General features: G+C 42.9%; 1 protein-coding gene across 1 annotated transcript in view; it reads left to right on the plus strand.

The window, feature by feature from the left end:
* The window catches only part of LOC135216294 (bridge-like lipid transfer protein family member 1), a 661,298-nt gene that overhangs the window by 571,479 nt on the left and 62,597 nt on the right, over window positions 1-27,222 (plus strand). The gene's annotated exons all lie outside the window — the stretch shown is intronic.

Genomic DNA, 27,222 nt, shown 5'->3' on the forward strand with positions numbered 1-27,222 from the left:
CTGAGCAACTCAGTCGACTTTTTTGCTTTGTTACACAAGCAAAAAATTGAGGTACGACCGTACAAGCTCGAGATGCCACTGCTACGTAGATGGCTAGCATAGTGATGAAAATTAAGATAAGCACAGAAGAAAAAGTAAATTTGTATGCATCTTGTCCATAAATCTTTAAAAAGTTACAAATTACTTCGCTGTATCCAATGATATTGTATGTATTCTCATATTACAGTGTGCCCCCGTATTCGCGTTCTCTGGATTTGCGGACTCACACATTCGTATATTTTTATCGGGAACGTTTCCCCGCATTATTTGCGGAAAATTCGCGCATTCGTGGTATTTTTCTATGAGAAATATCCACAAATTCCTGTTTTTTTTTTTTTTTTTTTATCAAATTTCATCATAAAATGCAGTTTTTGTGATAAAACTATTAAAAAAACCAAGTATGAAAAATTTTTAGTGGTTTTTCTTGAGTTTTAGCAAATTTTCTTGCGTTTAGTTAGCACAAACGAATATCTAGATACTTACACTTACGTACATGAGACAAGGTCATTTTTCCTTATACATCATGTTTTAGGTGGAAGTATGACTTTTAATATGTCTCGTTGTGAATGTGAACTAATTTTTTTTCGTTAACAGATTACGTTGGCAGCGTGTTCATCGAGTAAAACAATTATGTGATTCCGTTCGCAATTTTCATTTATATCATCGTAATACAAACTTTACGTTATTTATCTTTTATCAGCGTGAAACCAACAGTAAAATGTGTTCTTTCAAGCACAGTAGTTTTGATTGAAATGATTTTATCTCAGTTTTATCAATGGTTGTGTTTGATGGCACATGTTTACTTGAGTTTTATCCTTGTTTCTGATGCACAATAAAGGGATTTTGACGAAGGAAAAATCTATTTCTGGGCAAGGGTCCGTGTCGCCCAGTGAAATAATCCTTTAAGTTCATTATTTCTAGGTAAATGATACTAACATTACCAGAGAAAAAACAAAAATAGGGGGATGTCAGAATAACTGACTCACTCACCCTAAATAAAAAGAGGGTGTCGGTATGGTACTGGGGCGAGTGAGACCACTACCACGGACCTCTTGCCATTTAGAATTCTCCTACATCAAAATCCCCCTCCCTGAGAGAGCTGATACACGGCCGGCGCTAGCAACTACTACTACACATCCTCCCATGCCGACCGCAGCGCCTCTCGTGGCCATCCTTGAAGTTAGAGACCAATCTTGGGCGCAAGGGTGGGAGAAAAGAAACGGGGGGATTTCACTGCGCGACACAGACCCTTGCCCAGAAATAGATTTTTCCTTCGTCAAAATCCCTTTTCTGGGCTCAGTCCGTGTCACTTCGTGAAATAGTACCAGAGAATTACCACAAGAATGGAGAGAAGTAAAATAAGGTCTCAATTAAACAAAAAGGAAAACAAAATGATTATAATCTAGTTGAAACAATTACAGAGTTATCATATATAATTTAAACTTAGCATAATGTAACATGTGTTAGCCTTAAAATATATAATAGGACTTAGAACTAAACTTAGGCTAACTTATGATAACTTAAAACTAGATTTGAATGAACAATTATGTACAAGTGAGACTCTCTAGCATAAAAATAAGAGAGGATAACTCACAACAGTTTTAAGATTTATCAGTAATCATCCATAATATATATAAGTGAGTCTCCCTAGCACAAAATTAAGGGAGAACTTCACCAAACAGTCACAGTCTGTAGTAATATTTACAAGTGTGAGTGCCCCTAGCAAAAAAATAAGGGACACATCACCATATGTAGCCTTTCTAGGCAGCTAAGGCTCAAAACATGATTGAGCTTGACGGCAAGGTTAGGGGAAATATTGGTGAGGCAGTTAGAAAGGAGATCTGGATCTTCGACTACAACTACTATACAGTGTCAGGGGAAACTATGTTTCCCGCTGCCACTGCTGGAAATTTAAGAGATTCTAAGGATTTCAAGTAGTGACGTTTGAAGACTGTCGGCGATTTCCAGCCCATGTACTTTTTCAAATCATCAAAATTCATATGCTGGAAGTAATTAATAGAGGTGGCTACTGCCCTGATGTCATGGGCTCTGGGGAATGAATCAGGATTAGCTTGTTTAATAAAGTACAGGATTTGTTGTCTAATCCCTTTTATTGAAATAGTGCCACCTTTTTCCCTCATAAAGAGGGGGCCTGAGGATCTAGATGATGTCCTGGACAGATAGGCTCGTAAGGCCGTCACTGGACATAGAGAAGAGTCCTGGGGAAGAGGGAGGACCTTCCAAGGAGCCCACCTCATTAAAGGATCCTCATTTTTTGCTAAAAAGCTACGATCTGGAGATAATAGGACTTCTCCTGAGGGGAGAAATTCTACATGACCAGAGGCTCTGGAAAGGGCCGACAGTTCTGGTATTCTGGCTCCTGAGGCCAGGCTTAATAAAAATAATGTTTTCCTCAATAACATTATATAGTTGCATGAATCGTTGTCAGTATCTGAAGCCAGTTTGAGAATGTCATTCAAGAACCATGAAATTGAACTAGGTCCTTCTGAAGGTCTGAGCCTAGCACAGGCTTTAGGAATAGACGAAAAGTAAGAGTCTGTTAGGTCTATCTCAAAGCCAAGCTGGAAGATTTTCTTTAAAGCTGACTTATTGGTGGTAATAGTACTAGCTGCTAGACCTTTTTCAAACAGAGATCTGAAAAAGGATATAGCTAAATAAACTGTCATGGTTTGGGCGTTTGTTTCCTTCAGGAAATTTGCTAGTTTCTTAATGGAAGCATCATACTGTCGCAAAGTTGATTCCCTATTATCCGATTCTAAGAAAAGGATATTTTGGGGATCAATATTTGCATCTCTCTTAGCCGCAAACTTCATGAAGTCCATAAAGTTAGGGTTTTGAGTGTCCCTGAGGAAGCGAACACAGTCCTCATTTGTACTGACTGAGACAGTTTGGGATTGGGGATCCGTTGAGGTCGGAGACCCAATTCCAGGAGGAGAGGATACCAATTGCTCTTGGGCCAATCCGGAGCTACCAAAGCTACTTGTCCCTTGAATGTCCTGAGTTTGCTCAGGGCTTTCAATCGAAGATTCACTGGAGGGAAGATGTATACCTTCCTCCATTGATTCCAATCTATGGACATGGCGTCTGTGGCATAAGCCAGAGGGTCCAGGTTGGGGGCCACATAGCAGGGGAGCTTGTGGTTCGCTTGTGATGCGAAAAGATCCACCTGGAGGTCTGGGACCTTTTGGCATATCCACTGGAATGAGCGCCTGTCCAGGGACCACTCCAATTCTAGAGGAACTGATCGAGACAGGGCGTCTGCTATCACGTTCCTTACTCCCGCCAGATAAGTGGAGGATAGATGCCATTTGTACTTGGTTGCTAGAGAGAAAATGGCTATCATGACATGGTTCACATGCTTTGATTTGGATCCTCCCCTGTTGATGCAGTGTACTACTACTGCGCTGTCCAAAACCAGTTTTATATGGGAGTTCTTGGCTGGTAGAAGCCTCTTCAGAGTGAGAAATACTGCCATAGCTTCCAATACGTTTATGTGAAGCCGGCGGAACTGAGGTGACCAAGTCCCTTGAACTTTCTTGAATTGGGAGTATCCTCCCCACCCACTTAGAGAGGCGTCCTATGGATAACCAACGCCGGAGGAGGGAACTGGAGAGGAACTGATTTGGACAGATTCTTGGCCTCCGCCCAGTGGCGGAGACGTTTGCGAAGAATCGGCGGGATTACTGACAACTTGTCTCGAGATTTGACATTTGCTCTTGAGCGCCAAACTCGATTTATATCTTTCAATTTTGCTTGCAACAGAACGTCTGTGACTGATGCAAACTGGAGGGAACCTAGGATCCTTTCCTGGTTTCTCCTTGATGTCTGTTTGCATTTGAGGAATTGTCTTATTGATTTGGCTATTTCCTTGACAGAGTGTGGGAGTTCAGGTCCCACTGAATGCCGAGCCACTGAAAACAAGATTCCGGCGTTAGCCTGGATTTGGTCTTGTTTATTTGGAACCCCAGATGTTCCAGAAAATGAATTACTTTGTTTGTGGCTTTGAGGCATTCCTCGACGGTTGTTGCCCAAATGAGCCAATCGTCAAGGTACGCTACTACCATAATCCCTTGTGATCTCAATTGCTGGACAACTGATTCCGCTGTTTTCGTGAACACCCTGGGGCTACATTCAGCCCAAAGGGCATCACTTCGAAAGAGAATGCCTGGTCTCCCAACCTGAAGCCTAGATATGGGCGGAAGTGTCTCGCGACTGGGATATGATAGTATGCGTCTGTAAGATCTATAGAGGTGGTGACAGCCCCACGGGGAAGTAAGGTCCGCACCTGCGAGATAGTCAGCATTTTGAACTTGTCGCAATGAATGAATAAGTTTAGCTGGGACAAGTCTAAGATTATTCTTCGTTTTGTTGAGCCTTTCTTTGGCACGCTGAACAAGCGTCCTTGAAACTTTAGATGTTTGACTCTTGATACTACTCCTTTCTGAAGGAGCTCTTGCGCATACTCTGTCAATTTCTTTGTTGGTGCTTGAAGGAATGTTTTGGATGGAGGAGGACCTTTGATCCAACTCCATCCCAGCCCTTTGGACACAATGCTCTGTGCCCAGCTGCTGAATCCCCACTGGTGTCGGAAGAGGAACAGCCTCCCTCCTACCTGAGGGTTCCCCTGTTGGGTGTCCTTCCGCCACCCTTCTGGCGAAATGCACCTCTGGCTCTACTTCCCCCACCCTTCTGGCGAAATGCAACCTCTGGCTCTACTTCCCCTTCCAAACCTGTTGAGGGCTTGGAATGTCTGGCCCTCAAAGACAGGATTGAAGGCTGGGGAAACGGCGTAGGAGGTCAAGGGCTGGTTCTGGGACGTCAGCAGGAGGATGGGCTGGCTCTGATTCTTTGAGGTCGACGGCTGCACCGTTTGTGAAACCGGGACCGCCTGGACAAACTGCTGTTGGCGGGGAGCCTGGTAAGGAGTAAACTTTCTAGGCTTCTTTGGTTTCTTGGAAGCTGAGGGGGTACTTTCTGGCTTCCTCTTACCAGTAAGTCCCCAGCGGACCCTAAGGCTCTGATTGAACCTGGTCGCTTCATGGTGAACCTCGTTTACCGCCGATTCGGGAAAGAGGTCAGCTCCCCAGATAGAAGACGAGAGCAGTTTGTTCGGCTCATGCCGAATAGTGGCTTCCTGCAGGACATGCTTCCTGCAGTTACGCCTAGCTACCACAAAGTCGTACAGATCAGACTGTACGGTCTGTGTTTGAGCCTTTGCCAAAAGTTTAAACAGAGGCTCCGTACCATAGGTAATGGCGGCAACCTCTGTCATCACCAAGGCGTTCAGTGTCCTCCCTAGCCTGGTCCTAGCGTTGAACTCCGCTTGGATCAGGTTATCCGGTAGCCTTGGGAGTCTCTCCCCGAACTGTTCTATAGCGCAGTCCGGTTTGAGCTTCCCGACTGTGAAGGAAGCTGGAAGATCAGCCCAGAGACCCTCAGAGCCTGGGAAGAGCGGAGATGTTGGATCCGACTCTCTCAGCTGGGGAAGAGGCTCGTCTTTCATAGCGGCCTGGATCGTCACTTCTGCCAACTTTGTGGTAAAGGGGAGCGGTGTCTCCTCCTCCGACACAAAGATGGTGAATGGGCTTTTGAAAGCCTGAAGTTTGGTATTCACTCAGTCCCATTCTTCAAGGCATCAAACCCATTCTCTCTGGGCTTGTTCCCGACTGTATATTACAGTCTCTTTCGGAATCTTATCCTCTCTCCTTAGAGCTGACTCCGTCAACCTGGCGTAACCCATGAAAGGTGGTTGAAGATTGGTGGAACTCGAAGTCCTCAATACGAGGAGTTCCACAGTCCGGAATAGAAATCATTCCATCCTTGAAGGGTGCAAAGGCTGCGACCCTCCAAGGATTGCTCATAGTAAAGGCGGGGAGAGTATTATAGTCTGGCATTGGAGTCATTCTGGCGGGTGCCAGAGGAAGACCTGCTGGGGGATTATCCCTAAGGCCCGCCAGCAAGTTTTCCCATGTTGCCCACCTGTTGCATAACCCCTGCAGTAAAGGTTTCAGGATCGAAGGGACCAGAGTCCCCGGTCGAAGCAGGGGTCTTCGGACGTGCTCCGGTGGACGTCGAAGGTACCGGCTCAGAGGGAGTCCGGGCCCTCTCCTTAGAGGACTTGCCTCTTGACCCCTTGGAGTGTGAAGTCGAAGATGACTTCGATTTCTCTGCTCCGGGATGGTGAGCCGGAGACTTATGAGTAGATGAGGACGAAGTCTTCTTAGAAGACGTCCTCTCAAGGGTCTTCTGCTCCCGTTTCCCTTTAACTTTAGGGACAACTGAAGCTGACGACGACCTGGCCAGAATATCCGACTCGGTAAATCCTTGAAAAGAGGAGGAAGAAGGAATAGGTGACGAAGATCCAGATGCGCCCAAGGGAAGCCCTTGACCTATAAACAATGAAATACTACAACAATTTGGACCATTCAATACCTAACTTAATACGTACCGCTAATATACCTGTAAATAAAGTATATTTCTGGGCTCAGCCCGTGTCGCTACGTGAAATGTCCCTTTAGCACACATTTCTAAGGTAAAATATTGCTATAATACCAGAGAAAAAAGCTAATATGAAAATACCAGAATATTCTGGCTCGCTCACCTTATTTTAAGGTGTCGGTATGGTTTCTGGGGCAACTGAAACCACTACCAGAGGTCCTTTGCCATTTAGATTCATCCTTCTTCAAAATCCCTCAACTATAGAGGAGCCGACCTAAGGCCCACTCCTCGCTACCGTTACGGCTAGCGCCTCTGATGTCATTCTTTTCGATAGCACAATCCACACCGCACATGTTTTTAGCTGCTCTGTGTTGTGTTCGTTCTGGAATTCTCCTGTTTTCAACATGGAACATCAAGCTGCTTCTGCATCCTAGTTAAGTACTGGTATTAATGTTTAACACCATTTAGGGACTGTCCTGGGCCCGTTTAACCATTTTATTTAGGTTTTTATGGACGGCGTTCCATGCGGCATTGTCCCCGAGCCGCCATGTGCGGCTCGCTCCCGCATGTTACCTTGTTTCTTGCCCCATTCAGTCCCCTATACCATTTGAGCTCGATTTTCTCTTAGCAGTACATTCTTATATTTACGATGATGCATTTATTGAAGTTTTATTCACGTTATGTTATTTCTACACGGGGGTTGTTATCCGAGCTCATCCTAGGCTCGTAGCCTACGTCGTTTCCTTTCAGCTTAGATTTCATGCATGCATGTTCATTTCAGTTGTCAGGTTACTCTTAGTTAGGCTCCCTTTCGAAGGACCATGGTCCTTCTCTCTTGTCCTCGAGCCACCTTGGCCACCCGCCCTGCGTATTTTTGTCTCGGCATAGGCTAGCTGCTCGGAGTTGCCAGGCTCGTCCTTCCTTCTCGGTTGGCTCGACCCAGCTTCTCCAGGACATGTCTTTCTCTCTACCATCATATTTTTTTCCTTTCCCCCCGTGTTTTGTTAGGACGTTATTTTGTATTATCATGCTTATCGAGACGGCTTTGGCTGGTCTAGGCCTCCTCTGATCGTGTGGCCTTCCTCACCACGTGCCTCACCACACGGTCGAGAGAGGTTCCAGGCGACCGCGTTTGAGCCACCCAGCGTCGGTCCTCCCAGCCCTCTTCCCCCTCCTTTGGGGGAGATATGCTTGCTCACTTTGTCACAGGCAACCGATCCGAGCACCCTCCATTCCCTCCCTCCCACGCAGGGGGGATACGGGAGATAGCTGGAGGACGCTCGACAAGCGGGTCGGCTCCATGCCACTCTCCCCAGTAGAGTTCAGGGGGGACCCCTGCTTGGCCGAGCCTCGGTTGGCCACCAGGCTCGGCTGCGCTCGGCTCTCCTCAGCTCTCAGGCCGCTTTCTCCTACCCCTAGTCACCACTCCTCCCGCTCTGGCGGATCAGGACCCTAGCACAGCCAGGTCCGCTACGGTCCAGTGACACTATGAGGCCCCGGCCTCATTACAAGGATACGCTTCTGCATGCATGTTTTACATTTACATTTAACATCCATTATCTTAGTTTAAGTTCGGCGGAGACCCGCTATCCCTCCGGGGATTTCCACCAACTTATTCTAGTTTTAAGTCTTGACGACAGAGTTGTCAAACCCCGCCGTATTATTTGGTCCCCTCCTACTCCTCACCCATTGTTCGGACTACTCCTCTCTCCGGCATATGGATTAGGTGGTCTCCCTGATTCAGTGACTTCTATGTCCTCCGGCAACGCCGGGGAGACACCGATTCAAGCTGTTCTACCGATCCTGTCGGACGACTCACCACATTACACGGTCAAAGAGCAGGTAGAGACTAACCCTTGTTATCTTTTAACTTCGGAGCACTCTGGTGTTATGACATCACATCACGGACTTAGTCCAGGATGTTAGTGATGATACTCGTGTCATTTCACTTACAGGTCACCCATTGTATGGAGTCGGGCTGTAACGCCGTGCTTCAGGACCCCTGTGGGCATGAGGTCTGCCAGACCCACGCCACCTGTGTGATCCGGTTCAACGAGTCTTTGGTTTGGCACCACGAGAGTTGCTTAATCTGCTAGGAGTTCGTTGACCAAGACTCCTCCGAGGTGGGTAATGTTTCAAATACTACACATTAATACAATGAGACCAGTGACCAATATAATCTGTGATATATCAATCAACTTATGTTATAGTTTAATCTGTAGTAGCCTTAAGTATTAATACTAACCCTCTCTTTCAGGGCGCCCAAGTGATCCGGGAGACCGCCCTTTCCACCCTGAAGGCCTGGGTTGGTGGGTTTGGCCGCAACATGACCAAGGGCCAACCCTACATTCTGTCTAAGGAGATGGCCACCCTCATCTTCCCCGGCGGGAAGAGTGCCTCTTACGTGGACCCGGAGGTGGCGGCTCCCCTGATTGCTTCCATCCAGGAAGAAGTGGCTCAGACTTCAGAGGAGGCGACGACACAGGAGGTCGCCAAAGAAGTAGCTGTACTGGACCTGGACCTCGAGCTCATGACGGTGGAGGGTGCAGGTAAGGATGTAAGTGAGGCAGGTACTGTAGGGGCTCAAGGGCTTTCCTTGAGCCCATCTAGAGCTTCTTCTCCTACTACTTCTACTTCTTTCCAGGGATTCACCGGGGGTATTCAGTTTGTTAGACTGAAGTCCGCCCTGGCGATCCCTAAAGTCAAAGGTAAGCGTGACTTTAAATCGCTTTAGAAGTCTCTGTCGAAGAAGTCAGATTCTAGCCTTGCCCATAAGTCTTCGGCTCACCATCCCGGAGCGGACAAGGCTAAACTGGCATCTTACTCTAAAGGGTAGAAGTCCAAGTCTTCTAAGGACAGGGCTCAGCCTTTCCTCTCCGACCCTGAGTCTTCAACCTCCAAGGGAGCCAGACCCGGGACTCCTAAGAAGAAGGTAGAACCTTCCCGTTTCGACCCAGACACCTTCTCTGCTAATATTTCGCCAATATTATGCAGCAGATGGGTAGTTTGGTCGGGAACTTGGTTCAAACCAAGTTCCAGGAGATGTTTGTACAACTTTCATCTTTTCTAGAGGAGTCAGGGCAGTCTATCCGAGCTATCTCGGATAGACTGGTTACCCAGGAGAACCTCATCACAGGGCTCCGCGAGAACACAGCGACAGGACTTCCACAGTCCGGCATGGTAGCTCAGGTCATGCCGGATTCGTCTACCCTTCCCACTTTTACAGCAAACAACCCTTGGAGAATTGCTTCCTACGCTCCCTATGTAGACGGCATGCTAACGATTGAGGGCTGCGGAACTCGAAGGATTGAGGACTTCAAGTTTCATCCGCAAGGATTACAGCCCCCTTTCACTGGCTATGTCCGCCTTACAGAAGTGGCTATGAGAAGGGAAGACAAGGTCCCGAAAGAAACTGTAATTCTCTCTCGGGATCACGCACAACGGGAATGGCTACGTAACCTAGAGGAGTGGCAATGTACCAATACCAAGGTTACTGCCTTCAAAAGTCCCCTCACGATCTTCACTGTGGACGAGGAGACTCCCATCCCGTTCACATCGAAGGTAGCAAAACTGACCCTGCAAGCTGCAGTGAAGGACGAACCTATGCCACAGCTCTGGGAGACAGAACCAACCTCCCTCCTGCTCTCCTGAACGGATGATCACTGGGTAGATCTTCCAGCCACCTTTTCAGTGGGTAAACTGAAACCGGACTGCGGGAGATTGCCCAGGCTGTCAGACAACCTCATCCAGACTGAGTACGACGCCAGGATGAGGCTGTGCAGATCCCTCAATTCCCTAGTAATGACGGAAGTATCGGCTCTAATCTACGGAGAAGAGCCGCTATTCAAAATCATTGCAAAGTCACTTTTGTACTCGATGCAATGTGACTTGTATGATTTCGTCATAGCTAGGCGAAATTGTAGGAAACGTACTGGCGGAGGCCACTATCCGACATGAGCCTAACAAGCTCTTAGCCTCATCCATTTGGGGCGCTGACCTCTTCCCAGCCTCTGTAGTGAACGAAGTTCACTGTGAGGCAGTTAGGTTCAACCAAAGCCTAAGGGTTCGCTGGGGTTTGGTCAGCAAACGCAAATCGGAGTCGGCTGCATCAAACCCAAAATCAAAGAAGAAGCCTAGGAAATTCCAGCCTTTCCAGGCTCCTCAACAGCAGGCTATAGTACAGTCGGTTAGTACGCTGTCTCCCCTGCTTTCAACCCAGTCTTAGAAGGCCATTCCTTTCAGCCCTTCAACAGGTTTGGCTAGAGGCGCCTTCCGCCAACGGGGTAGAGGAAGAGTCTCTAACCGAGGTAAGGGTTCCCGAGGAGGACATGGGGCACGCCCCTCCTCGAACCAGTGAGAATCCTCAGGCAGGAGGGAGACTGTTCCTCTTTCGTCACCGATGGAGGTTCAACAAGTGGGCCCAAAGCATTGTGTCCAAAGGTCTAGGGTGGAGTTGGCTCAAAGGTCCTCCTCCATCCAAAACCTTTCATCAACAACCAATAGCGGAATTGATAGAATACTCTCAAGAACTCCTTCAAAAAGGAGTAGTGTCAAGAGTCAAGCATTTAAAATTTCAAGGTCGCTTGTTCAGCGTGCCAAAGAAAGACTCAAACAAACGAAGAATAATTCTAGACTTGTCCCGTCTGAACTTGTTCATTCGTTGCGACAAGTTCCGAATGCTGACCATTTCTCAGGTGCGGACCTTACTTCCCCGTGGGGCCGTCACCACCTCTATAGATCTTACAGACGCCTACTATCATGTTCCAGTAGCAAGACACTTCCGCCCGTTTCGAGGCTTAAGGCTAGGAAACCAGGCATTCTCTTTCAAAGTAATGCCGTTCGGCTCAACGTAGGCCCCAGGATATTTACAAAACTGGCGGAGACAGTCGTTCAAGAACTGAGGTCACAAGGAATAATGCTAGTAGCTTATCTGGACGATTGGCTCGTATGGGCCACATGCATCGAAGAATGCCACAAAGCAACGGTCAAAGTGATCCAGTTTCTTGAACATCTGGGCTTCCAAATAAACAAGACCAAGTCCCGGCTAACACCGGAATCTCGCTTTCAGTGGTTAGGCATTCAATGGGACTTGAACTCTCACACTATCAATTCCGCCGTTAAAGAGGAGAGAAATAGCCAAAGCAACCAGGCAATTTCTCAAGTACAAGCAGACATCCCGGAGGAACCAAGAAAGAATCTTAGGCTCTCTCCAGTTTGCTTCAGTAACGGATGTTCTTCTAAAAGCCAAATTGAAAGACATAAACCGCGTTTGGCGCTCAAGAGCAAACAACAGATCCCGGGACAAACTAGCCCCTATCCCGGCGATCCTACGAAAGAGACTCCGCCCGTGGACGGAGATCAAGAATTTTCAAAGACAATTCCGCTCCAGTTCCCTCTGCTGGCCCTAGTGATCCACACAGATGCATCACTAAGTGGCTGGGGAGGATACTCACAGTACAAAAAGGTACAGGGAACCTGGTCCCTACCATTCTGCCAGCTTCATATCAATGTACTGGAAGTTATGGCAGTGTTCCTCACCCTGAAAAAGCTTCATCCAGCCAAGAAATCTCATGTCAAACTAGTGCTGGACAGCGCAGTAGTAGTACACTACATCAACAGGGGAGGCTCCAAGTCAAGCCATGTGAACCATGTCATGATAGCCATATTTTCGCTGGCAGCCAAGAACAAATGGCACCTGTCCGCCACTCATCTAGCGGGCGTAAGGAACGTAGTAGCGGACGCGCTATCACGTTCAGTCCCACTGGAGTCAGAGTGGTCCCTGGACAAGCAGTCATTCAGTTGGGTCTGCCAACTAGTCCCAGGGCTTCAGATAGATCTCTTCGCCACTGAGTCGAATCACAAACTCCCTTGTTACGTGGCCCCCAACCTGGACCCTCTGGCCTATGCCACGGACGCCATGGCTATAGACTGGAATCAGTGGAAGAAGATTTACCTCTTTCCTCCAGTGAATCTTCTCTTGAAGGTTCTGAACAAGCTCAGGACGTTCAAGGGCCACATTGCTCTAATAGCCCCCGATTGGCCCAAGAGCAACTGGTTCCCACTTCTACTGGAATTGCGTCTCCGACCTCAACGGATTCCCAGTCCCAAACTCTCACAACTAGTACAAACAAGGACTGTGTTCGCTTCCTCAGGAATTCAGAAAGCCCTAACTTTATGGACTTATGAAGTTTGCGGCACAAAGAGATGCCAATATCGACCCTAAGAATATCTTATTCTTAGAATGTGATAAACGGGAATCGACCCTATGTCAATATGACTCAGCAGTTAAAAAACTGGCTGTATTCCTGAGGAATTCTGATACACAAACCATGACAACCAATCTGGCCATATCCTTTTTCAGGACACTGTTTGAGAAAGGTTTAGCAGCTAGTACTATTACTACTACTAAGTCTGCACTTAAGAAAATCTTCCAGTTTGGATTCAAGATAGATCTGACAGACTCTTATTTTTCATCTATCCCTAAGGCCTGCGCTAGACTCAGACCATCCGAGAGGCCCAAGTCTGTGTAATGGTTCTTGAATGATGTCCTTAAATTGGCCTCGGACACTAATAATGACTCATGTGACTTTTTACCCCTCCTGAGGAAAACATTATTCCTATTAAGTCTGGCCTCAGGAGCCAGGGTATCTGAACTGTCGGCTCTATCTAGAGATTCTGGTCATAGAGGTTTCTCCATTCAGGAGATGTGTTACTTTCCCCAGATCGTCAATTTCTAACTAAGAATGAGGACCCATTGGATAGGTGGGCCCCATGGAAAATTCTCCCACTTCCACAGGACCCGTCCTTATGTCCAGTTGCTACCCTGAGAGCATACCTAAATAGAACTGCCCTAAGGTCTTCAGGCCCTCTATTTGTTAGGGAAAAGGAAGGCACCATTTCCTTAAAAGGAATCAGGCAGCAAATCTTATACTTTATTAAGCAAGCCAACCTGGAGTCCTTCCCTTGGGTACATGATATTAGAGCAGTAGGTACCTCTCTATTATTTTCAGCATATGAATTTTGATGATCTGAAGAAGTACACAGGCTGGAAATCTTCGACAGTATTTAAACGCCATTATCTTAAGTCCTTAGAAGCCCTTAAATATCCAGCAGTGGCAGCGGGAAACACAGTTTCTCCTGACACTGCTTGAGTAGTAGTAAGTAGTTTAACCTAGATCTCTCCTTTCTACCTACCTCGCTAACATTCTTGCCGTGGCTCTGCCACTATGTAGCCTTATTGTACCTGGGATGCCACATGTATATATTGTGATGTTTCCTCATGTTTTGTTCCTAGGATTAGTCACAGTTTAAGTTAACCTTACTGTTTAGTATTAAGTATGGATTATTTTGTGTTTACTTTACTATTAAGGTTCCAATTGCCCTTTTGTTACTCACCTTGTAACTTTGTTCTTAGATTATATCAATTAACCTTAATTGTTTTTGATTTTCCTATGTATTATTTGTGTGCTTCCTTATCCCAAGCTTATGTGGCCATTTCTCTGGTACTATTTCACATAGCAACACGGGCTGAGCCAAGAAAAGGGATTTTGACGAAGGAAAAATCTATTTCTGGGCAAAGGCCCGTGTCGCCCAGTGAAATCCCACCCTTTTATGTTAACCCCCCCCTTTTTGGCCCAAGCTTGGGTGCTATCTGCAGGAATGACGTCAGACGCGCTAGCCGTAACGGTAGTGAGGAGTGGGCCTTAGGGCCTTAGTTGAGGGATTTTGAAGAAGGATGAATCTAAAATGCAAAGGACCTCTGGTAGTGGTTTCAGTTGCCCCAGAAACCATACCGACAGTGGGCGACACGGGGCTTTGCCCAGAAATAGATTTTTCCTTCGTCAGAATCTCTTTAGTGTACATGGTATACAAGAAATACTGTACGTATGTAATAAAATTTGGAAGCTGACCTTTCGAGTGAGGCTATCTCCGAAAGTGGCGACAGAAGAGGAGGACAAACGGCAGATACGTATGTACTCTTAACTTTACAAAACATAAAAAAATGTATGGAAAACATAAACTAAACTTTACGAAACACATTAACAAAACTGTAACACTTAACTTTATAAAAAACTAAAATAAAAATAAAAAAAAATTTTGTCTTTTTTTTATTATTTTTTTATTTGTACATTTTTTTTACTTCTTTTACTTTGTTTTTTTTTTTTTTTTTTTTTATACAAAATTTCAAGTTCTTCACCACTTTCAACTTTCTGTTTTTTAATATCACTTGGTTCTTCCTTTTTGCTTACTACTCCTACTAAAGGCCTCTTTAAAAAATAACTATCCAAGGAAGATTGCTTCTGCCTACTTTTGACAATGTTCCTGAAACAACTCAGGCAAACGTCATCGAACTGTGCAAGCATACGCCCTGTGTAAGCATTTTCGGGGTGTCTCTTTTCTATGAATGATTGCACCTTATGAAAAGCAGCTAGAACATCCTTAATATCTGCCGTAGTCGTAGAGTCCTCGTCGTCCTCCTCACCGCTGCTAGAGAACTCTTCTTTAATCTTGGTGCTCCTCGAGAAGGTCATTGATGTCGTCCTCGTCGACAACCAGCACCATGGACTTGCCGAGTGCAATGATCTCTTCAAAATCGAAGTCTTAGGCGGATATGGCATCAGGCCAGAGTTTCCTCCACGAGGAATTCAAGGTTCGCCTCGAAACCTCCTGCCAAGCTTGGTCGATGAGTCGGATGCATATGACGATATCGAAATGCTCCTTCCAAAATTTACGCAAGGTGAGGTTTTTGGTATCGGTGATGTCGAAACATCTCTTGAAAAGATGTTTCGTATACAGCTTCTTGAAGTTCGATATCACTTGGTGGTCCATGGGCTGGAGGAGAGGGGTTGTGTTAGGCGGAAGATAAAGACCTTGATGAAGGAATATTCCGCTAGGATATCTTCCTCGAGGCCAGGAGGGTGAGCAGGGACATTGTCCAACACCAGCGTGCATTTCAGAGGGAGGCGCTTTCTTCCAAGAATTTCTTCACTGTTGGGCCAGAACACAGATTTACCCACTTGGTGAACAAAAGCCTCGTTACCCAGGCTTTCACATTAGCCCTCCACATCACTGGAAGCTTCTCCTTAAGGATTTTGTGGGCCTTGAAGGCTCAAGGAGTCTTGGAATGATAGACAAGTAGGGGTTTCACCTTGCAATCCCCACTGGTGTTCGAACAAAGTGCGAGCGTAAGCCTGTCTTTCATAGGCTTATGCCCAGGTAGCTTCTTCTCTTCCTGTGTGATGTACATCCGACGAGGCATTTTTTTCCAGAAAAGGCCAGTCTCATCACAGTTGAAGACTTGCTGAGAACTGTAGCCTTCCTTGATCATCATCTCGTTGAACGTCTTTTTAAAGGCTTCGGCCGCTTTCGTGTCTGAGCTGGCCGCATCCCCATGCCGCACCACTGAATGGATGCCAGTCCGTTTACGGAATTTCTCGAACCACCCATGCGAAGCCTTGAAGTCTGGGGTTGGCGTTGATGTCCCTTCTCCTCCGTCGTCTTCCGCCTGGGCAATCAAATCGCCGAAAATAGCACTGGCCTTGTGGGAGATTGCCGTCTGAGTTATCGTATCGCCAGCGATTTCTTTGTCTTTTATCCAGACAAGAAGAAACCTCTCCATTTCATCGTGCACTTGGGTCCTCTTGCTGGACAAAATAGTGACGCCCTTGGAAGGTGTAGCTGCTTTGATGGCATCCTTCTGCTTAAGGATGGTGCCTATTGTCAATGGATTTCGGCCGTATTCCTTGGCGATCACACTCGATCGCATACCTCATGTCTCAGAAATGTATTCCCATCTTGTCATCAGCGACTGGCGTTTTTTCGATTTGTGTCTCATATCAGCATCTTGAGGAATTCACTGTTTTGCACCTGCCTCTAAACAGCAAGTGCTGAGGTTATCAACCCCATTTATTTTAATAAATATCCACTTTTACAGCTATCTAACCAGTGCCTTAACACATGTATGTAATAAGTTTATTTATATTTTCCAATAAGAATACTATAACATGTATAGTAACAATACTATAACTGTAATTATAAAATTCATATGTGAGTATTTTAAATACAATAATCTTTCCATCTCACTCTTAAATACTGTAAGGACAACTCTCTCTCTCTCTCTCTCTCTCTCTCTCTCTCTCTCTCTCTCTCTCTCTCTCTCTCTCTCTCTCTCTCTCTCTCTGCTGCAAGTGTTAGAAGTACACATGTATGTACGTACGTATATACCTTAAAGGGTACTAATGTTTAAGATTACTTTGAAATTATATTACTACAATCTCTTAGATTATTACAGTAATATGAAAATAATTGAAGGTAAATTTGATGTAGGATGTTACATAAGGTATAGATATGGTGTTTCTATTTCTTCCCCTCTCTCTCTCTCTCTCTCTCTCTCTCTCTCTCTCTCTCTCTCTCTCTCTCTCTCTCTCTCTCTCTCTCTCTCTCTCAGCAAAAGAATTGTTAGACAAATAGATATTTGTTCAATGTTAAGCCCCCTCTTTCTCTCTTCTATGGAAGATACATATATTTTTGGGAGGGGAAGTGTTGCCTATAGAAGTTCATTTCAATCTTTTGATATTTTAGAGTTATTCTCTCTCTCTCTCTCTCTCTCTCTCTCTCTCTCTCTCTCTCTCTCTCTCTCTCTCTCTCTCTCTGTTATTGGCTGTTTATATATTTCTAATGGTAAAATGTTTCAAATGACTTTGAAATTATATTAACAAACAAGGAATACAACCACAACAAAAGACCACTGCACAAACAATCACTAACACAAAAAAACCAACAACACAACAAGCCAACACACACACACCCACTAACAACACCAAGAAATCACAACAGCTCACCAACAACAACCCTCAACAACTCACAACCACAACAACTCACACATAACTCAACAGAAACTCACAAGCACAACAAATCTAACAGCACAGGCACAACAATTTAAAGCAAACAATATCAACCTAACAACAACTAAACAACAAATCAACAAAACTCAAAACTTAACTGACTATGGCTATCAATGCCTTCACAAATCGCTGCCGACACTACTGACCTTCACTGATTCCGACTAAAGACTTACTAAAAACTGACTCCAAAGCTCAGAACTCTAACAACTCCAAACTCCAACAGCACCAACAGACAACCCAGAACTCACCAACAGCCAATTCAATCGCTAACTATCCATACAGCAATTACTCTCTCTCTCCTCTCTCTCTCTCCTCTCTCCTTCTCTCTCTCGTCTCTCTCTCTCTCTCCTCTCTCTCTCTCTCTAGGATGTTGTCAAATTGAACTCCATAACTCCTTCATTTTATATATGAGATATATATATATATATATATATATATAATATATATATATATATATATATAATATATATACATATATATAATTATATATAATATATATATATAATATAGTATATATATATATATATATATATATATATATATATATAGATAGATAGATAGATAGATAGATAGATAGATAGATATATAGATAGATATATATATATAGTATATATATATATATATATATATATATATATATATATATCTATACATAGATAATGGTATATCTATATATAGCATATATATATTTATATATAGTATATATTATATATATATATATATATATATATAATATTATATATATCTATATTTATATATATATATATATATATATTATATATATATATATATATATATATATATATATATATGTATATATATATATATATATATATATATATATATATATATATATAGTAGATATATATATATATATATATATATATATATATATATATATATATATATATATATATATATATATATATATATATATATTATATATATATATATATATATATATATATATATATATATATAGATATATATATGATATATATATATATATATATATATATATATATATATATATATATATATATATATATATATATCTATATATATATATATATATATATATGTGTGTGTGTATGAGTGTGTGTGTGTGTGTAGATATAGATATATATTTTTGGGCTCAGCCTGTGTCGCTACGTGAAATTTTCCTTTAGCACACATTTCTAAGGCATAAATATTGCTATAATACCAGAGAAAAAAGCTAATATGGAAATGCCAGAATATTCTGGCTCGCTCACCTTATTTAAGGTGTCGGTATGGTTTCTGGGGCGAGTGAAACCACTACCAGAGGTCCTTTGCCATTTAGATTCATCCTTCTTCAAAATCCCTCAACTATAGAGGAGCTGATCCAAGTCTCACTACTCGCTACCGTTACGGCTAGCGCCTCTTGACGTCATTTCCTTTGGATAGCACGATTCACACCGCATGTGTTTTTCTGCTCTGTGTTGTGTTCGCTTTCTAATTCTGTTTTCAACATGGAACGTCAAGCTTCTTCTGCATCCAAGTTAAGTACTGCTTTTAATGTTTAACACCATTTAGGGACTGCCAATTTATTTAGGTTTTTTATAGACGGCGTCCCATGCGGCACCGTCCCTGCGCCGCGTTGTGCGGCTCGCTCCAGCTTGTTACTTTGTTTCGTGCCCCTTTCGGTCCCCTATACCGTTTGGGCTTGATTCTTGCTGAGCAGTACATTCTTATGATTACGATGATTCACGTTTTGTTATATCTACACGGGGGATGTTATCCGAGCTCACCCTAGGCTCGTAGCCTACGTCGTTTCCTTTCAGCTTAGAATTTTATGCATGCATGTTCATTTTAGTTGTCAGGTTACTCTTCGTTAGGCTCCCTTTCGAAGGTCTATGGTTCTTCTCTCTTGTCCTTGAGCCACCCTAGCCGCCTGCCCTGCGTTTTTTCGTCACGGCACATAGGCCAGCTGCTCGGAGTCGCCAGGCTTGTCCTTCCTTCTTGGTTAGATTGACCCAGCTATTCCAGGACATTTCTTTCTCTCTACCATCTGAATTCTCTTCCTTTCCCCCAGTGTTTTGTTAGGATGTTATTTTGTATTTCTCATGCTTATCGAGACGGCTTTGGCTGGCCTAGGCCTCCTGATCATATGGCCGAGAGAGTTCCAGGTGACCGCTTATGAGCCACCCCACGTCGGTCCTTCCAGCCCTCTTCCCCCTCCTTGGGGGGAGGTACGCTCGCTCATGCTGTCTCAGGCAGCCGATCCGAGCATCCTCCTTTCCCTCCCTCTCGCGAGGGGGGACAGGGGAGGTAGCTGGAGGGCTCTCGGCGAGCGGGTCAGCTCCATGCCGCTCTCCTCAGTAGAGTAGGGGGGGACCCTGCTTGGCCGAGCCTTAGTTGGCCACCAGGCTCAGCTCTTCTCGGCTCTCGGGCTGCGTTCTCCTACCACTAGTCACCATCCCCTCCCGTTCCGGCGGATCAGGACCCCGGCGCAGCCAGGTCCGCTCTAGTTCAGTGATACTTAGGAGGCCCCAGCCTCCATACAAGGATACGCTTTTGCATGCATGTTTTACATTCACATATAACATCCATTATCTTTAGTTTAAGCTTGACGGAGATCCCGCTACCCCTCCGGGGATATCCACCAACTTATTCTAGTTTTAAGTTTTTGATGACGGAGTTATCAAACCCTGGTGTGTTATTTTGGTCCCCTCCTGCTCCTCACCCGTTGTTCGGACTACTCCTCGCTCCGGCGTATGGATTACGTGGTCTTCCTGATTCAGTGACTACTCTGTCCTCCGGCATCGCCGGGGAGACACTGATTCAAGCTGTTCTACCGATCCTGTCGGACGACTCACCACATTACACGGTCAAAGAGCTGGTAGAGACTAACCCTTGTTACCTTTTAACACCGGAGCACTCCGGTGTTATGACATATCACATCACAGACTTAGTCCAGGATGTTAGTGATGATACTCATGTGTCATTTCACTTACAGGTCACCCATTGTATGGAGTCGGGCTGTAACGCCGTGCTTCAGGACCCCTGTGGGCACGAGGTCTGCCAGACCCACGCCACCTGTGCGATCCGGTTCAACAAGTCTCTGGTGTGGCACCACGAGAGTTGCCTGATTTGCTACGAGTTCGTAGACCAGGTCTCCTTTGAGGTGGGTGGTGCTTCAAATGCTACATAGTAATACAGTGAGTACCAGTGATGGATATAATCCTTGATATGTCAATTAACTTATGTTATAGATTAATCTAAAGTAGCCTTAAGTATTAATACTAACCCTCTCTTTCAGGGCGCCCAAGCGATCCGGGAGACTGCCCTTGCCACCCTGAAGGCCTGGGTTGGTGGGTTTAGCCGCAATGTGACCAAGGGCCAACATATGAATTTTGATGATTTGAAGAAGTACACAGGCTGGAAATCTTCGACAGTATTTAAACGCCATTATCTTAAGTCCTTAGAACCCCTTAAATTTCCAGCAGTGGCAGCGGGAAACACAGTTTCTCCTGACACTGCTTGAGTAGTAGTAAGTAGTTTAACTTAGATCTCTCCTTCCTACCTGCCTCGCTAACATTCTTGCCATAGCTCAGCCGCCATGTAGCCATATTGTACCTGGGATGCCACATGTTGTATATAATTGTGATGTTTCCTCTTGTTTTGTTCCTAGGATTAGTCACAGTTTGCATTAAGCCTTGCTGTTTACTATTAAGTATGCATTGTTATGTATTTTGATTTAGTATTAAGGTTCCAATTGCCCTGTTGTTACTTGTTCTGTAACCTTGTTCATAGATTATAGCAATTAACCTTAATTGTTTTTTATTATCCTATATATTACTTGTGTGCTTCCTTCTTTCCAAGCTTGTGTGGCCATTTCTCTGGTACTATTTCACGAAGCGACACAGACTGAGCCCAGAAAAGGGATTTTGACAAAGGAAAACTCTATTTCTGGGCAAGGGCCTGTGTCGCCCAGTGAATTCCCACCCTTTCCTGTTCCCCCCCCCCCCCCCCCCCCCCCCCCCCCCCCCCTGCCCCCCCCCCCCCCCCCCCCCCCCTTTTTGGCCCAAAGCTTTGGGTGTTATCTGCAGGAATGACGTCAGAGACGCTAGCCATAACGGTAGCGAGTAGTGGGCCTCAGATCAGCTCCTCTATAGTTGAGGGATTTTGAAGAAGGATGAATCTAGATGGCAAAGGGGACCTCTAGGTAATTGGTTTCACTTGCCCAGAAACCATACCGACACCTTAAATAAGTGTTGAGAGCCAGAAATATTCTGGCATTTCCATATTAGAACTTTTTTCTCTGGTATTATAGCAATATTTATGCCTTAGAAATGTGTGCTAAAGGGACATTTCACTGGGCAACACAGGCCCTTGCCAGAAATAGATTTTTCTTTTGTCAAAATCCCTAATATATATATATATATATAATATATATATATATATATATATATATATATATATCCTATATATATATATATAATATATATACATACATACATACATACACACACATACACATACAGTGGACCCCTGTATTCATGGGGGATGCGTACCAGACCCCCTGCGAATAGTTAGAATTCACGAATACCTACAACCCCCTCAGAAAACGCTTATAACGGCCTATTTTAAAGTTCAAATACTATATGTGTACATATAGTCCCCGGTTATTGGCGATTTGGCTTTACGGGGCTTGTCAAGTGCCATAAAATCGGTGATTTATGGCTCCATAAGGTGTCAATAATGAGTTATGGCGCCATAACGTACCTAACAGAGGCGCCATAATGGTGCTTCTTGCGCTTATAACCGGTTAACAGTGCCATAAATCTCCAAGTTTCGGTTAATGGCAGTTTTCAGTTATCATCACCCCTCCAAGAATGGGACCCCTGCCGTTAACCAGGGACTGCTGGTACCTTAAATAGCATCCTAGATCAAATTTACCTTTAATTATTATCTTATTATAACTGTAAGTCATCTTAAAGATTAATATCCTTAAAGGTATGTACGTACATGCATTTGTATTTCTAATACTTCCAGCCAAAAGAGAGTGAGTGAGTTACCACTATGACTTACATATCTTGTGGAGAGGGAGAGAGAGACAGATTTGTCCTTATTTAAAAGAGTTAAATGGGAAGATTGTTGTATATCTTCAAAATAGTATTATTGTTTTAAAATATTAATAAACTTATTACATACATGTACAATAAAAATTATCTCATCTCAGTAAGAGAAGGAGAGTAATTGCATAAAAATCATTAAAATCATTGACTGATTAGGTGGCAACACTCCCCTCCTGTCACATTACTTGATATATTAGACAGCTCTGGACTTCCTTAGCTTCTCTGGAGTTAGAAAGAAAGATGAGGGAAAGTATTTTTATTTGTAATTACAGACATTATTATTATTATTATTTGAAAATTTTAATACGTAAACATATACATCTACCATAAAAAGTCTCTCATCATAGTAAGGGAGAGTAGTTATCTGTACTTAAAAGTGAATTGGAAAGGTTATTTTTATTTCTTTAAAATACTATCACATACAAATGTTGTAATTACAATTATATTATTGTTATAATTATCATTATATTTATATTTATTATTATTATTATTGTTGTTATTAACTGAAAATATCAATAAACATGTTACATACATGTACTATAAAAAAATTTTCATCTCCGTAAAAAAGGAGAGAGTTTATCTCTTTTCTCTCACAAAAATTGTTTTTGTCTTCCAAAGATGTATTACCTTTACTAGGATTTTTAAAACACTGAACACACACACACACACACACAAACACACACAGTTTACATATGTGTTAAATCCAATTGGTTAAAGAGAGAGAGAGAGAGAGAGAGAGAGAGAGAGAGAGAGAGAGAGAGAGAGAGAGAGAGAGAGAGAGAGAGAATATCCTTTGACAGCCAAGACAGTAACAATTATTCAGACCCACTAAGATGCAATACTCCCTAACCCTTGCTGTCCCCCTCTCTCCAAGTCTGGAAATTAAAAGATTGGGATAATGAGATTTTCTTTTATTCTTACATACTAAACTTATTAATTAGAGTCTTACTAATTCACTGTAGTATTTTCTTTAATGAATTGATAATATTGCTGTTTACACCAATATTATTTGAAAATTAGTGAATCACTTATTTATAATAATACAAAAAACATACATCATCTCAGTAAAAGAGAGAGAGAGAGAGAATTATTATTTTTATTATTTACTATTTAATCTTATGAAACTTAATACAGTATTAATCAACAATATAATAATATTTGAAAATTAGTAATAATTTTTGTATCATAAAAATGTATTTAGTCGTGAAAATAACATCAAAAACACTAAATGATAGAAAAACCTGTGAATAATTTTTAGATATGTTCCGCAGAAAATCCACAGATAGGTGAGTCCGCGAATACAGGTGTCCACTGTGTATAGTCATGACTCTATTAGTACTATAGTATATATGACATTTCTCAATGACAGCAGTTGCTGTTTCTCTCTCTCTCTCTCTCTCTCTCTCTCTCTCTCTCTCTCTCTCTCTGTGTCAGTGACTGCTGCAATTTGCTCATCCTAGGGAGGAGTAGTAGACCCTAGAGGGAAGGAACCTCCACCCTCCACTCATCCAGAGACGGGAAAGAGCGGGAGACATTGCCACCGAAAATGGAGGAGTTTTTGGTCTGCCATTAAGAAAATAAAGCTGGTTACTAATATTGGATTTAATAGAACATATGGCTACTCAGAGCAGGGTCATGAAAAAGAAAAAAAATAGTATTATTCACAATTTTTTATCTGAAGACTATTTTGCTTTTGTTTTATTTTTACTTTTGATAATTTTTTTGTTATTCAGGCCTTTTATTTAGTCCTTATCCTCATCACTTTCATCTTAGCTACTGTCCGATTGGCCCCAAACATGTGTTCAAAAGCAATATCTTTCTTACTATAGTCTTCTTGAATCATTTTCAAATGTTCTATGCATTTTTTCACATTATCATAGCTTTTAGTGCCAGTTCTTCAACATTTTCCGTGAATTACTTGTTGTTTGAATTTTTCTTCTTTATTTCTTGTTTGAATTGAACCCATATGAGTTGAGTTGGGTTAAACTGGCAATAGTATGATGGTAGTCAGAGTACTTCATCTCCTGCAACAGCAGTAAGATCATCAATTTCATAGCACAACTTGGTTTTCCTGTGAAGCTGTCCAAGTTGATACAGGCCAAGTCTGCTGTGTGAAAAGTCGTAGGCAATATTGTTGTCACTTAACCCTTTCATGTCCAACTGACGTAATAGTACGTAAAAATACTCTATCCCCTATCTATCTAACTGACGTAGCGGTACGTAAAATTTACCGAAATTTTTCGTACGTGTGGTAGGGGCATTTTTTTTTTTTTTTTTTTCGGACAAGTAGCGATGTCCATAGGCTAGATCATTCCTTGGACCGTGTATCTCGGGTATCAATATGCCAGCAAAATAGTTTATGTACTGCGCATGCTCAAATCCCTGGCATAGTAAAATTCTCACAATGAAATCAGCTGATCGCGCCTACACTTCCCTCTCAGTGACCCCAAAGCCATTTTTCTTAACTCTCCCTTTATTCTTCAACTTTTCCTCTACATTTTCGTATATTTACAAAGTAATTTCTATGAAAAATAACCGAGATAGGGCTCTTCAAAAAATTGTTATTCTAGCAATAAATGTTGACAACAGTAAAATTTTTTTCCGTTTCGATCAATTTATAACATCAAAATGAAACTGTTGCTGTATCCAAAGCCATTTTTCTTGACCTTCCCTTCATTTTTCAACGTTTCCTCTACATTTTCGTATATTTACAAAGGAATTTCAATGAAAAATAACCGAGATAGGGCTCTTCAAAAAAAAAAAATTCTAGCGCTAATTCTCACTATGCGCCGGGTGGAGCGCTATGTTTCTTATCCTCTTTTCTATCAATTTTTTCACAGGCTGGACTTATTCGTTTTCTATTCATTTATATGTCGATATTTAGGGAATTTTATTGGCTTTCTCATAAAAAATAATTCATTTGCCTGACTTTCATAGTTTTTGGGTTAGGAACGAAAATATAAAAAAAGTAAAGAATCTTTTGTTTTTTTGTTAAATAACTCACATTTTTTCGTAATTAGAGGGCTTGGACTCTTATTCTGACTATTCCACCATAAAATACTAACATTTAGAAAAAAAGGATAGTAAAATGAACATTGTTGGCATAAAATTTATATTTTTGCGGAATTTTCAAAATAATAATTTTTTCGCACTGTCGAGCGCTCCCAGACACCTCGGATATCTGGGGACACAGTGCTCAAAACTAAGCGGATATGAAAGAGTTAACCACTTGATGATATCTCTTTTTCTTGAATTTCCTTTTGGTGCCTTGTTCAGCTGCATGTTGTGATAGTGTTGTTCATAATAATTAATGATCTAGGATAATAATTAATGATCAGTTGCTCTAGAAACCATGTCCTGAGTGTATGGCTATTCATGGAATCATGATAATCTCCTTTATTACCAGTCTTGGATTTGAACATTTATAGTATACCAGGAACATAGCCTTCAAAACTTCCGGCATGGACTCTAATGAATCAGCCACCTCTGCCGATTTTTGTGTTAGGTCCAATATGGCACTCTCCTTATCCGTCCAACATTGTTCAATGTTGGCATTCTGATTGATCCAAATATCATCAAGATAAATTTCTGGCCTTGGACATTCACTGCTTCAGTTGCTTCTGTTTCTTTTATCTGAATCTCATACTCTTCAGTAATTTCTGCAGGCTTGTGCTTCCTCGTCTAAAATCCACTGGTGGCTCCCGTCAGTCTCTGTAACAGCAAATCAAGTGTAGGCAGCTCTCCTCTTTAGTAAAAGCAAGAATTTCTCTTCTTATCACTTTCTTCTCGGAATCATCAATCCACCCAAGGACAGTCGATAGACAATTCTAATGGAGCAGTGATTGAATTACTCCATCTCCACTCCTCTTGCCTTGATGCCTGATCCTATTGATTCAGCTTTGCGAAACATTCATTGCCGTAGAGGTTTTCTTTGCTATTTCTTGTAGCAGGTCTGTCTTGTCCTTAATATTGAAATACTTGAAGATGTAAGGACAATATTCCTAGCTTGGCTGATGAGTCTGGCTGTTCCTGGTGGCCTACCAAGAATAGGGGTAGGGGTGGTACCAGACACCATTCCCCACCCTCCTCCTCTCAATGTATGAGGATCTGTGAATCTTACATGATCATCACTCTGGCTCATGATAGGGACAGAGCTGCCAGCCATATGAGTAATACGTATCATGAAATAGGGGAGGGAGTTAGACTGGTGGTGGTGGTGGAGTAGGGAGGATGTAGGCTTGGGGGCAAGTGATACAGTGGTCCCCCCGTATTCGCGGGGGATGCGTACCAGACCCCCCCGTGAATAGTTAGAACCCGCGAATGTTTGGAACCCCTATAAAAACGCTAAAAACAGCCTATTTTGTTAGTTAAAACTCAAGAAAAACCACTAAAAATTTTCATACTTGGTTTTTTTAATAGTTTTATTACAAAAAGTGCATTTTATGATGAAATTATCAAAACCACCAGGAATTTATGGATATTTCTCATAGAAAAATACCGCAAATGTGCGAATTTTCCACGAATAATGCAGGGAAACGTTCCGGAGAGAAATCCGCGAATGTGTGAGTCCGCGAATCCGGAGAACGCGAATACGGGGGGTCCACTGTATTCCTAAAATGCGTCGACTATATTAAGTCAACATGTAAGTGCATATTTATGCACTACGTACTACTATTGCCTTTTAATACAATTAAATATATAAACAGGGTTGCATTTGTATG

Source organism: Macrobrachium nipponense, chromosome 6, assembly GCF_015104395.2.
Source record: "Macrobrachium nipponense isolate FS-2020 chromosome 6, ASM1510439v2, whole genome shotgun sequence".
NCBI classification, from domain to species: Eukaryota; Metazoa; Arthropoda; class Malacostraca; order Decapoda; family Palaemonidae; genus Macrobrachium; species Macrobrachium nipponense.